Source organism: Silurus meridionalis, chromosome 2 (assembly GCF_014805685.1).
Source record: "Silurus meridionalis isolate SWU-2019-XX chromosome 2, ASM1480568v1, whole genome shotgun sequence".
In the NCBI taxonomy this organism is placed as follows: domain Eukaryota; kingdom Metazoa; phylum Chordata; class Actinopteri; order Siluriformes; family Siluridae; genus Silurus; species Silurus meridionalis.
In genome coordinates, this window is record NC_060885.1 from 263,186 (window position 1) to 276,265 (window position 13,080).

The window sequence follows — 13,080 nt, forward strand, 5'->3', positions numbered from 1 at the left end:
TTATAAATAAAAAGTGTACCAATTACTATTTAAAAGTAGAAAATGCAGTTTGGAAGAATTTGATTATAATTCAGCTTCTAAAAAGCACATCAAAGATGTTTAGCAAGAAACCGAGGTGTGCATTATAAAATATGCTGCATCCTAAAGAGAATTTTTCATATTCCCTTGTTAAATATATAAAATATTTTCAAACCTTTTTTCCCCCAAACATATAGACAGGATAGACATTTTGAACTCTTGTCATGGACATAAGAGTTTTGTTCATTTTGTATGATTTTACATGTGAATTGCTACTTAAAAGTAAATGTCTAAATTCACCTAATGAGAACTGCAAAATTGGCACTAATTATAAAAGCTTGAATCTTTAAGCGATCAAGTGATGTGTGTGTCAGGTTTGCATGTAGATTTACAAAAATAACTTTTGATTTAATATTTGTAGTAGCAAGCATCCTGTCAGTGGGACAGAACGTTTAGAAGTTAAAGGACTAGTTTAATGACACTGACACACAGTGTCTCGCTCAGTATGTTTACAGCTTCTCTGCATTCTCATCCACAGGAAGAAAGGAGAAAGTCCAGATGGAATCTGCCATTCTATGTCTTTTATTTTTTTTTTACTGTAGTGATTAACAATGCCTACAAAACAAAAATACAACACATTCTGGAAAAGAGAACAGCAGGAATTGGATTATTGTAGACAACTCTGAGGTGCAAACAAGCTCTACTAGTCTGGAGAATGTTAGTTTGCCCCTTTTGGCTGTGATTTGGAGTTTAATGTTGAAATCCAGGGGGTTCAAGCAAGTTCTGACCAAATTAAAATTCTGATGATGCAGACAGCATGCCTTCTGTGGGATGGCAAGCGTTTCAGGGGAAGGAACACTCTCAGGACAGTGACCAGTTTTGAACAGATCAGTTAAATTCACTGTTTATGCAAATACACACACACGTGCGCGCACACACACACCAACACCAACACACACACACACACACACACACACACACACATCTCGCAGGGATCTCTCTCCTGGAGGTTGGCGTCTCTCTTCCCTTTATTCCCGTCGCCGGCCTGAAACAGATCACACTGATTAGTCTCATCAGCTGCAGGTGTTTCTTACCGTCTGGCTCCGCCTCCACTCGCACACCGCTGGTACACCTTCTTTAAGATTTTGATTTGCACAGTCGGCCAATGAATTTCAGGTCAAACATAATGCAGTGGATGGCCTTCCTAAAATTCTTAGTGAGCATCACCCAGCGCTCCCAGGACCTGCAAGAACTTTACGAAATCTGGGATGCAATACATCTACTTTGGATACAAAGAACAGCTGTGTATAAATATAAATATTTATATAAGTATATAATATTTACCTCAGTAGTGTTGTCACCCACTTACAGGATTTAAACCTGGTTTAGGATACTTTTCAGTGATATCAGTTTTCAACCAAGGCACACATCTGGTTTCAGTGATTTTAGAAAAAATGAAAAAACACAGAACAAACATTTTTTCATAACAAGTTGAGATATTTAAAATAGAGCTGAAATACAGGACTGTCCCAGGAAAAAAAAAAACGGAAAGAAAACAGACTTTTGAAAGAAACTTGCGCGAAAGCATTTTTTGATCAGGTAATGTGATTTGTGAGTCATGTAAAGGATTGCGGTGCTTGTGGTCACGCGCATGTTAACTGAGGGTGTAGGTGTGTTCGACTTAAAGCGGAACTGCGCAGACCATTCAGTGTATGACGTCAAAGTACTGCGAGAACTATTAGATTGCCGTCTGCTCCACCTGCTTTCAAACTGCTCTCCCGTCACTTTGATGTCAGAAACCGATTAGTCTGTGCAGCGGCGCTTCAAGTCGAACACACCTCCTGTCATTCCTCCCCCTTCTCAAAATCAGCTGACAAGATGGTAAAAGGTCAGAAAAACAATCTGTTTCATGATTCAGAGATTATTGTTTACTTCAACCGCCAGTGGTGTGAATTATGCTAAACCTCTTTTTTTTCTCTGACAAGTGTCACTCACATGCTACAACACAAAACACACCTTTAATAAAAGAAATCAAATCCTTTGCAGTTATAAAGTGTTTTCCATGTTGACACAAATCTTTTGCGATGTCCTACAACCGGGATTAGCACACAACACGCCAACATCCATAAATGTATACAGTGTATAAATGTACCCTATGAAATATTGACTTAAAATCTAACAGAAATAAAGCAGCTTTAAATGTTGTTTTAAAACATCTCTTCTTTTAATATAGACAACATGAACGTCTGTTCAGGAAAACTGGGTTAACTGGCCATTTTCTTATATACGCTGAATGCCTTCAGCAATACAAACTGGTCTTAAATACAGCCCGCTCTTCCCATATCACCAGCATCGTTAACAAAGCAAGCAATAGGCCCAAAATATTATTTAGCACAATTAATAAACTGACTCAAGCACCAAAGCACAGCCTTAGTGACTCTGAATCCATGGTTATGTGCTGCTCTTTCTTGAACCATTTTCAGGGTAAGCTAGATACTCTGTATGCGACATTTGGTGAGGAACCAACTAACGATGTGCGTATGAAACCTCAATCTAATATTTCTATGACAACCCTAGCCTTAACCAATTCCTCATTAATCAGAGTTAATACAAAAATCTAACTTCTCATCATGCACTCTTGATCCTGCACCTACTTTCCTGCTAAAAGACTGTACATCGGCGATTTCTGCCCCCATCTCCCACCTCATTAATATGTCATTTATCTCCTCTACTGTCACTTAAGACTGCTGCTGTTACTCCTATACTCAAAAAGACTAATCTGGACCCAGCAGACTTATCCAACTACCGCCCTATCTCCAACCTGCCATTTGTATCGAAGAACATGGAAAAGGCTGTGGCCTCTCAGCTGCAGTCAGTCCTAGCTGGTAACAACCTCTTCAATATTTTACAATCTGGCTTCCACCAACAGCATAGCACGAAGACCGCGCTAGTAAAGGTTGTTAATGATCTTTTACTCACTGGAGACTCAGGTAGTCTCTCTATACTTCTGTTATTAGACCTCAGCTCTGCCTTTGATACTGTCTGTCATAAGATCTTACTTTCCCACGGAATTTGGCATATCAGGCTCTGCACTATCCTGGTTTTCCTCTTATCTCACGGGCAGGCAATATCACATCTTTATACACAATTCCAAATCTCCTACTTTCTTACCTAAACAGGGTGTCCCACAGGGCTCTGTTCTTGGCCCACTACTATTCATTCTGTACATTCAGCCGCTTGGTAACATCATTCATTGACATGGTTTTAGTTATCATTGTTAGGCTGATGATATTCAGTTATATACTGCTTGTCAACCAGATTCTCCTAATGTAAAATCCTCACTCTCCTCTTGTGTTAGCGAGTTAAAACTATGGCTACACTCAAATTTTCTTAGCCTGAATCTGGGTAAAACCGACATTCTGATAACTGGTCCCCCATCTCTAATAAAAAACAACTCTGTGGACTTTAGTCTTTTTCTGGATGCTACTACGATTTTCCCCTCAGCTATTGTTAGAAACTTAGGTATCATATTCGACCCCTCACTATCCTTTGATGCCCATATTCGCAGCCTCTCTAAAACGTCTTTTTTTCCATCTGCAACGCATTGTCAAACTTCGACCTTTTATCTGCAGAAATGATGCAGAAATATTAGTGCATGCTCTGATTACGTCCCGTCTCGACTACTGCAATTCACTCTTCTCTGGTTTATCAGCTCACTCAATCTCACGTTTACAGTACATACAAAACTCGGCTGCCAGAATGTTAACCTCCAATAAAAAATCTGCCCACATTACCCCTATATTATTTGATCTTCACTGGCTGCCAGTCTCATCTCACATAAAATATCAAATCATACTGCTCACTTATAAGGCACTAAATGCTCCCCCCCCCCATCTTTCCGATCTTCTCTCATCCTATGTTCCTTCACGATCACTCCGGTCTTCAAATTCTGAACTTCTATGTGTTCCTAGATACCGTCTATCCTCTGCGGGTGGCAGATCCTTTTCTGTCATTGCTCCAACACTATGGAACTCCTTACCCATTGCACTCAGAACCATCACCACTTTGACTGAATTTAAATCAAGGCTTAAGACCCACCTTTTCAACCTCCACTTAAAGTAAATGCATATGTATTAGGAGTCCTTCATTTTCTGAAATGTGGTTTATGTTTCATGTACTATGTAGTGTTCTATCTCTTGTCCTGTATGTTTTTGTGTCTGTGTTGTCTCTGCTATTAACTCATGCAGCTGCATGTGATCCTTCGTCCTGGGCAAATGTCCGACGAATATGTTTAAGTATGTTCATTATATTTCATCTGTCTTGAAATATTGGACCTTGTAAAGCGTCCTTGAGCTTGGGAAAGGCGCTATATAAATTAAACTTATTATTATTATTTATTAAACTGTTGGAAAACTTTCTTAGAATAACACCTAAACAACATTAAAGAAAATAACTCAAAATATTCCCCACATCAGATTCTGACTTACAGAACATTTGTATAAAATTAAAACAAATGGTAAACCAAAATCCCAAAGCTTATATGATAAGTATAAATGTGAATAAAAAGATTAACTCTGGACAAAAAGATTAAGTGAAAGACTTAATCCGAGTATAGGTTTTTTAGTGAATATGCACATGTGTGTGTGTGTGTGTGTGTGTAAGATGCTCGTGTATGTGATATTTGTGTGATGCAAGTTTGCTCATATGTGTGTGGTGTGTATTACTTATATAAAGTCCCAGTTAAAATACAATATATTTTAGCAGACTGGAGACATGAGGGTTGGTGGTCTTTTTCTGGGTGACCTTTTCTTTCTTCTTTGATATCACCCTAACAGCTTTGGTGCCCTTTTCCCGGATTTATCCCGATGAACCACCTGAAAAACAAACGTGTGTTTAGAATTAGTTTGGAGTGAATAAAGATTACTCATGGATAACATATACATACAACAAAGTATATACTTTCAAGAATACAAAGAAACATCTCATACCCTAGAATTTCACCTTTTTCTGATACAATTGCAAATGCACATGCTCACTATTTTAAAGCCAAAGAAACATGGGCCCTAGATAAGTCTGAACCTTTAACAAGAAAAACCCATTTCAGCATTGACATTTGATAATTCGACATTGCCAGATTAAAATGAATGCATTAAAACTAAAATCATTTTAAACAGTGACAGAGTCCTGCTCAACACGGACTGGTCTGGACAGACCTTTCTGTCAAAATGTGTATACAGTATATTGTGTTCACTAAGGAGTGAACTGTGGTACTAATAGTCTCATGAGCATGCAGTTAGGCACGGACCACCAAAAGCCAATGCTAGGATTTTTATGAAATTTAAAAATTTTAATTTGGGCTTATTTTTTATTAAACCTTATCAAATACCCCAGAACACTTGGAATAATTGACACACATCACACTTTTTTATTATAAAACCTATAAATTATCTCAATTTATTTCTTTAAATATAATTTGTATATATAAATGTGTTTTTCACAAATATTAAAGTTTTTTAACATTAAATGCCAGCATCTCCATATCAATCTGCCATCGTCTCCATATTCATTTTTTTTTTTTTGGAAAATGTTCAACTTTTAGAATTCAAATATATTAAATTAAACTTTGTAATGTTCTAAATGAATGTTCTTAGAAGGTAAATATGTTAAAGTTATTAACAAAATGTTACTCTGTTAATAAATAAATAAGATTGTTACAGGAATGTTGTACTAACCTTAAAAAATGTTCTGTAACATTAAAGAAACTGGACATTTTAACATTTTTGGAATATTCCAACATAACTTTCATAAAATATCGTCTTTGATACAATTTAGGTGAAAAGAACGTTGCAGGAATGTAATGGTAACTCTAAAATCACATTCCCACAACGTTAAGCAAAATTGACATTTTCATGCTTTTTGAACATTTCAAATCACAACCAAAGGAGAATGTTAGAAAAACGTTCTCAGAACATAAATGTTAGCTGGGAAGTAATGTGTTATTAAAATTTAACAGTACAGAAACATTTAGTAACTAATGAGGTTCATTGACAGCAGGTCAGTAAGATGATTGGGTATAATTAGTGATATATTTAGAAATAAAGATGGGCAGAGCTTCACTAATCTGTGAATGTGTACATACTGTTGAACAATTTCAGAAGAATGTTTCTTAACATCAAATTGAAAAAAACACATCTGACTATCATTTACATAACATAATATCAAAAGTTTCTGAGAATCTGGAGAAATCTCTGTGCTCAAGGGATGAGGGGAAGAATTAATATCGGATGGCCGTGATCTTCGGGCCCTCAGAGGCCACTGCATTTAAACCAGTCATGAATCACTGTATGGGATCATTAACACCTCCAGAAATCTTTGTTTGTGAACACAGTTTGCATGTCATCCACAAATGCAGGTTAAATCTCTATCATGCAGAGAAGAAGTCGTGTTTGAACATGATCCAGAAACATTCCTCTCTCACAACTCAAACAACTGATCTCAGTTCCCAGAAATATACAGACAGAAAATAAGATAATACACAGTGGGAAACATGGCCCTTTCTCACTTTTCTGAGACGTGTTGCAGCCATCAAATTCAAAATGGCCGTTTTTTTCACATTTCATGGCCTTTTTTTTTTTAATTTTTTTTTATACATATTCTCCGTTTAAACATCTGATGTGTTTTTGTTGTATGAAAACGAAACAAATAGAACTGAGGCATTACTCATATATAGTTGGATCATAAAAACCTATTATTTTACTTCTGCATTTGGCTAAAAATAAATGCTTCCGTACATTGTTTTATTCAAATAACCCAACTAAATCCCCAAGGGACAAAGTGTCAGGGTGTGAAGTATGTGTTTGAAAGAATGTTGTGATTAGGCCACACTGGTCCTTCAATAATACTTCTGTTTCTGGGAGTGGCAGTGTATCATTTCCATTTTACGCAAGTGTCAGTTTAATATAAAACTTGTTTTCCCTGCTGTTGAACACCTGCTACCACACCCATGTTGTTCAAGTAGCTTTTATAGAAATTTTTATTGCCAACTTTATACAGCTGATACAGTACACAGTAAAACAATATTTATATAACTTTTCTCAGGCTTTTTGATCTGACATGTAACAAATTCACTCATGTTGCGCTGTTCCATCCTATTTAAAAAAAAAAAAAAAAAAAAAAGGATTTGGGTATGAAAGAAAGCAATTTGTGTAAATCAACATTTAAATAGTATTTTGCAGATGGCAAGTTGACAACCATTTTTAAAAAATCTATATAAAATATAATAAAACATTGTTATGACAGTTTTTATTTATAAAAAAGAGATTTTGTTTAGTTGTGAAGATAAGTATCTGGAATATCACTCTTTTTTAAAATAATTAAATGGTATGCATAAAATATACAAATTACAAATATACAAACATTAAAAACAAGCAGAAAAGCTGCAGTAAATCATGTTTGAAAACACACATTTTAAGCTTTGTAGATACACTAAAAAATGAGAATGAAACAGAAATGCAGCAAGCTAACTTGCTTATTTTAACAAAAATAAAAATGATATGCATTGGTGTACAAATGTATGACTTGAGTCGTGCTAACTCTTGAGCAGCCCAACTAATCGATATTTCATTTAACAATGAATTTCATTACCAATTATTACCAATATGATTATATATTTTATTGATTTTTTGTTGCAGCTCTATAGTTTACAGATAAAATAATCAGAAAGAAGTTACAGATATGTTTTCATTATTACAAAATTAAGTGTATTCCTACTAATGATAATGCAAGCCAGTGGTGACGGTCACGGATATAGACTAGGCGTGAGAAACCGGGAGTAAACCACAAAGTCTTTATTTAAACTCAACGTACAAACACAAACTTATCTTGAGCGCTTCATCCGAAGCGTGGCCAGGAGCATGGAAGTATGGGGAACATGAGTGATCGGAACCTTATATAGGGGAAAGGTAAATAGGAAACAGGTGTCGGTGATTAGAGCAGGGAGAGGCTGAGTGAGTGTGCGCCTTGGAGGGAGGTGTGGCTGATGGTTCTCTGACAGTGACAGTGTCAAAGGTAAAACCTCCAACCAAAAAAGTTCAAAATAAGAACTTTGATAAAAACAAAACAATAGGAATAGTAAATAACAGTACAGTGCAAACTAATATTTTATAAAGTGTTTTGAAAAGTGATATGTAAAAGAATCCAATTGGAGATTTTTCTATATGTGTGTACTTGTGTCCTTCTCTGCCTTTGAAAAAATAAAAAGATGCTGCTCTCCTTTCTTGTCTGTGGAGCTAGTATTGAGGGACCAAGTAATATTCTCCATCAAGTAAAAAAACAAAGGATTTTCTTGTGCTGATCTGGTGTCACACAGTGCCATTTTTTCTTTTGTTTGTGTTCAGAGGTTGTTGGTTTTGCACCAGTCTGTTAGTCATTGCAGTTCCACAATATGAGCACTGATGCAGGAATGTTGTCTGGTCCAGCAGCCTTCTGTGGTTTGTCACATCAGCTGTAGTTATGCAGAGCATGCGGTTCTTGGGTGGCTGCATGGTCTATCTTGCTATCATTTACATTTAATGACGTTTGGCAGACACCCTTGCCAAGAGCGAATTACAATTATCTAAACGTATGAGGGTTACAGGCTTGCTCAAATATCTATCAATGGCAGCTTGATTGAAATCGAAAGGAGATTGTGCATTTTCAGTGGCTGCTCCACAGTTATGGAACAAGTTGGCACTCTATATAAGAAGTGCACCAACATACGCTGATTTTAAGTCTCTTCTTAAAACCTATTTATTTACTGTTGCTTATGATCAGTTATGCCATAAAGCACACTGGCATAACTGTAGTGTAATATCTGTTGCCATGTTCTATGTTGACTTTTGTATTTTGATATATGTTTAAATTCTGTACATCACTTTGGCCAACAGCTGTTTTTAAATGTGCTCTATAAATAAATATGACTGACTGAGGAAGAAAAAAAAGAATTATACCGATTTTCCAGGCAGAGGAACCGAGCTGGGAAAGATGTGCTGCAAGTTAGAGCAATAAAGGATGGAGATGGAAATGTGTTGACTAGTGAGGAGAGTGTGTTGAGAAGGGGGAGGGAGTATTTTGAGCAGCTGATGAACGAGGAAAATGAGAAAGAGAAGGTTGGATGGTGTGGAGATGTGAAGCAGGAAGTGGATAGGATTAGTAAGGAGGAAGTGAGAGCAGCGATTAAGAGGATGAAGAGTGGAAAGTCAGTTGAAGCATGTAGAAGCATGGAGATGTTTAGGAGAGATGCAGTGGAGTTTTTAACCAGATTGTTAAACAAGATTCTGGAAGGTGGGAAGATGCCTGAGGAACGGAGAAGGGGTGTGCTGGTACTGATCTTTAAGAATAAGGGAGATGTGCAGACCTGCAGTAACTACAGGGGAATAAAGTTGATCAGTCACACCATGAAGTTCTGGAAAGAGTAGTGGAAGCCAGGCTGAGAGAAGAGGTGACCATCTGTGAGCAACAGTATTGTTTCATGCTGAGGAAGATCACCACAGATGCATTATTTGCTTTGAGAATGTTGATGGAGAAGTATAGAGAAGGTCAGGAGTTGCAGTGTGTGTTTGTGGATTTAGAGAAAGCGTATGGACAGGGCTCTTGGCAATGTTCAGCAGAAGTGGAAGAAAAAATTCAATCCAGGAGAGAAAAAATAAATAAATGTTTGATCCACTGAAGGTCCAGGTAGAAAAAAATAAACTTGGGAAGAATCAAATCAAAGCAAAAATAGTTTGATCCTACCAGTTCAGACTTCACGCTCTTTTCTCTGTTTCCAGGTACGAAATGATGGAATGGCTCACCGACCGGAATACGAATATTCAGCATGGACAGGATTCAGGAACAATTCTCACAAAAAAATAAAAAAAACCCAGCCTTGTAACAACAAAGCCAAAATGAAACATTAATGCCATTGTCCAAATAAATCATTTCAATTTAAACCAAACTCTCTGTCTCAATCATTTGCACATCCATGTGCTCAGTCCATCACTAGGCCTGTGCACAGTGTGAGCATGCTAGCACCGCATGGCGCTTATTTCACGTTAAGAAATTCTCTCTGTCTGACACATAAAACATCTTATAAACCTTTAAACATGACTATATACAGTCATAACATCATATTCATACACTTAAAGCATTTTTGAACTTTTACATCACATTACTTTTTTTTGCCTCAATCTCATCAATTCCCGTTTAAACGTACACACAATACTATTCTCAAAACATCGAGTTTCAAAACTTACATATCACAGCTGTATATTCAACTTTTTAATAATCTATCATTTTCTCTCGGTCAGGTTCACTCTCATTCTGCCTGCATGGCTGCTAATTTCCCGGCAAGGGGCGGGGCTAACCTTTCACCTCACCAACGAGCAATCGGCTCAAAAGCATTTCTAATTTTCATTTATAAAGCAATTTTCCAGCATTTTTCTTCTCTTTCTTTTTCTATATATATTTATACATTTGATAAAAATAGTTATATAAAATTGCCAATAAATGCTAGTGACCTAGGTTAATGACCTGGGTTACACAGCTTTTCATGTAAATAAACATTACAGCACAAATAGCCCAAGAATGCCCTTTTTTCATGAATATTGTACAGTATATGGCCAGTTTTAGAACACTGTAGTTCATCCCCAGTCTGTTGCCTCAAGTTGAAAGGACACAATTACACAAGATGTATTTGTATTATGTAGCACTTTAAGTTTCCTTTGTTGGCCCTTTGAGCAAAGCAGATTTAAAGTTCCTAATCTGTAGCTAAATACATTTGTTGCACATTTATAGTATTGTTAAATTGCTTGCCAGGTGTGTAAACAAGTGAATGATGAAAGAAACATTTTCAGCAAAGAACATCAAGATAACAAGACATGACATGACAAGACAAGACAAGGGCAACTATTTATTGTTATATTTGCAGTGCACTCACACCATGACATTTTTACTTTAACATTCATTTTTATTTTACATAGGATTATATAAACAACAAAAAAACACAATATGTACAACATGAGGAGAGTGCTGGAGTTGCCGCAGCCAAGTTTGACAGCTACTATTAAAAAAATCCAGTTTCCACTTCCACAACTAAGTTTTCCTCCTAGTCCCAACTTTTTTTTAGGTGTTGATGCCATGACATTTAAAATCTACTTATTCTTACCATAAAATGACACATTTTCTCGGTTTAAACATTTGATATGTCCAGACTTCAAAAGGAACCTATCCTCAAATAAACGGCACCAAATGTCCATTTATTACAGTTCTATCATTATTGATGAACTCTGTTCAGTGATGGATGTAGATATGCAGAACTGTTCATGCAAAATTTGATCCTAAACCAATTTCTAATTTCAAATCTCCCATTTATGTCTAAGATTTTAGAAAAGATTGTCGCTGCCCAGTTCTGTTCCTACTTACAAGGGAACAATATCTTTGAAGAGTTTCAGTCAGGTTTTAGGCTCCATCATAGCACAGAAACTGCTCTAGTTAAAATCACTAATGACCTGTTTTTAGCTTCAGACCAAGGCTTCATCTCGCTGTTGGTTTTTACTAGATCTTAGTGCTGCATTCGACACTATAGACCATGATCTTCTCCTGAATCACATTCAGGGACAGGCATTAAGCTGGTTTATATCCTACCTGTCCGATCGTTACCATTTTGTAGGCTTAAATGGAGAGCTATCCATGCTTATGCTAGTAAATTATGGGGTGCCACAAGGTTCAGTTCTAGGACCCCTGCTTTTCAAAATATACATGCTTCCCTTTGGAAATATTATTAGAAGGCATGGGTTTAGCTTCCACTGTTATGCTGATAACACCCAGCTGTACATTTCATCAAAACCACACTCAATTAGATGAATCATAACTTACTACTGTATTATTAAATTCTGATAAGATTTTGCTCATCGGCCCAAAAAACAGTACACAAAAGCTCCAGCATTTAAACCTGCATTTAGAAGGATGTTCTGTAGCTACTTGTTCAACGGTAAAAGATCTGGGAGTTATTTTAGATAGCAACTCATCTTTTAAAAATCATATCAACCAAGTTACAAAAACAGCCTTCTTTCACCTTAGAAATATTTCTAAGCTAAGAAACATGTTGTCTATATCTGATGCAGAGAAGCTCGTCCATGCGTTCATGACCTCCAGACTGGACTACTGTAATGCATTACTAGGTGGATGTCCTGCATCATTAATAAACAAGCTTCAGTTAGTTCAGAATGCAGCAGTCAGAGTTCTCACAAGGTCAAGAAAATATCACCATATAACCCCAATCTTCTCGTCCCTACACTGGCTTCCTGTTAAGTTTCAAATCCACTACAAACTACTGCTACTCACTTATAAAACACTAAATGGTTTATCTCCATGTATCTCTCCAGTCTTTTAACACGCTACAATCGTCACGCTCCCTGAGATCTCAAAACTCTGGACTTCTAGTAGTTCCTAGAATAGCAAAGTCCACTAAAGGTGGTAGAACATTCTCACATTTAGCTCCTAAACTGTGGAATAGTCTTCCTGACAGTGTTCGGGGCTCAGACACACTCTCCCAGTTTAAGTGTAGATTGAAGACATATTCTTTTAGCGAGTTCTACACATAACACACATCACATCATAACCTTGTGCTCCAGAACATCTGATCACATCACATTATCAACTTGTGCTGTTAATATCATGAACAGCAGCTACGCTAATTCCTTCTCCTTCCATAGTGTCCACCTTTTTCTACAGCTCCTCATATGCCTTTTCCTCGACTTTCACCACATTCCTCTTCACCTGCTGCCTCATCACCTTGTTCTCCTGCCTACTTTTCTCATAACTCTGTTGATCCCAATCCTGTTTCGCCAACCTCTTTCTCCTTATGCTGTCCTGCACGTCCTCATTCCATCACCACGTCTCTTAGTCTTCATTTCTCTTTACAGATGTTACACCAAGTGAACCTTTTAAGTTAGGCTCTGCCCAAGTGGCAGCCTGTTGCAGCAGCTCCCTTTAAGTTTGTACTCTTTTTATTTATTTTATAGTGTTCTGGCACTTTTTTTTTTT

At 36.9% G+C, this 13,080-nt stretch overlaps 1 long non-coding RNA gene across 1 annotated transcript; it reads right to left on the reverse strand.

The window, feature by feature from the left end:
• Nucleotides 1-583: 583 nt before the first annotated feature.
• Nucleotides 584-10,398, reverse strand: LOC124402632. The gene is made up of 3 exons (XR_006928758.1): nt 10,290-10,398; nt 1,363-4,892; nt 584-1,063 (listed from the first exon to the last, which is right to left on the reverse strand). It is a non-coding gene; the product is annotated as an uncharacterized LOC124402632 (long non-coding RNA).
• Nucleotides 10,399-13,080: the final 2,682 nt, after the last annotated feature.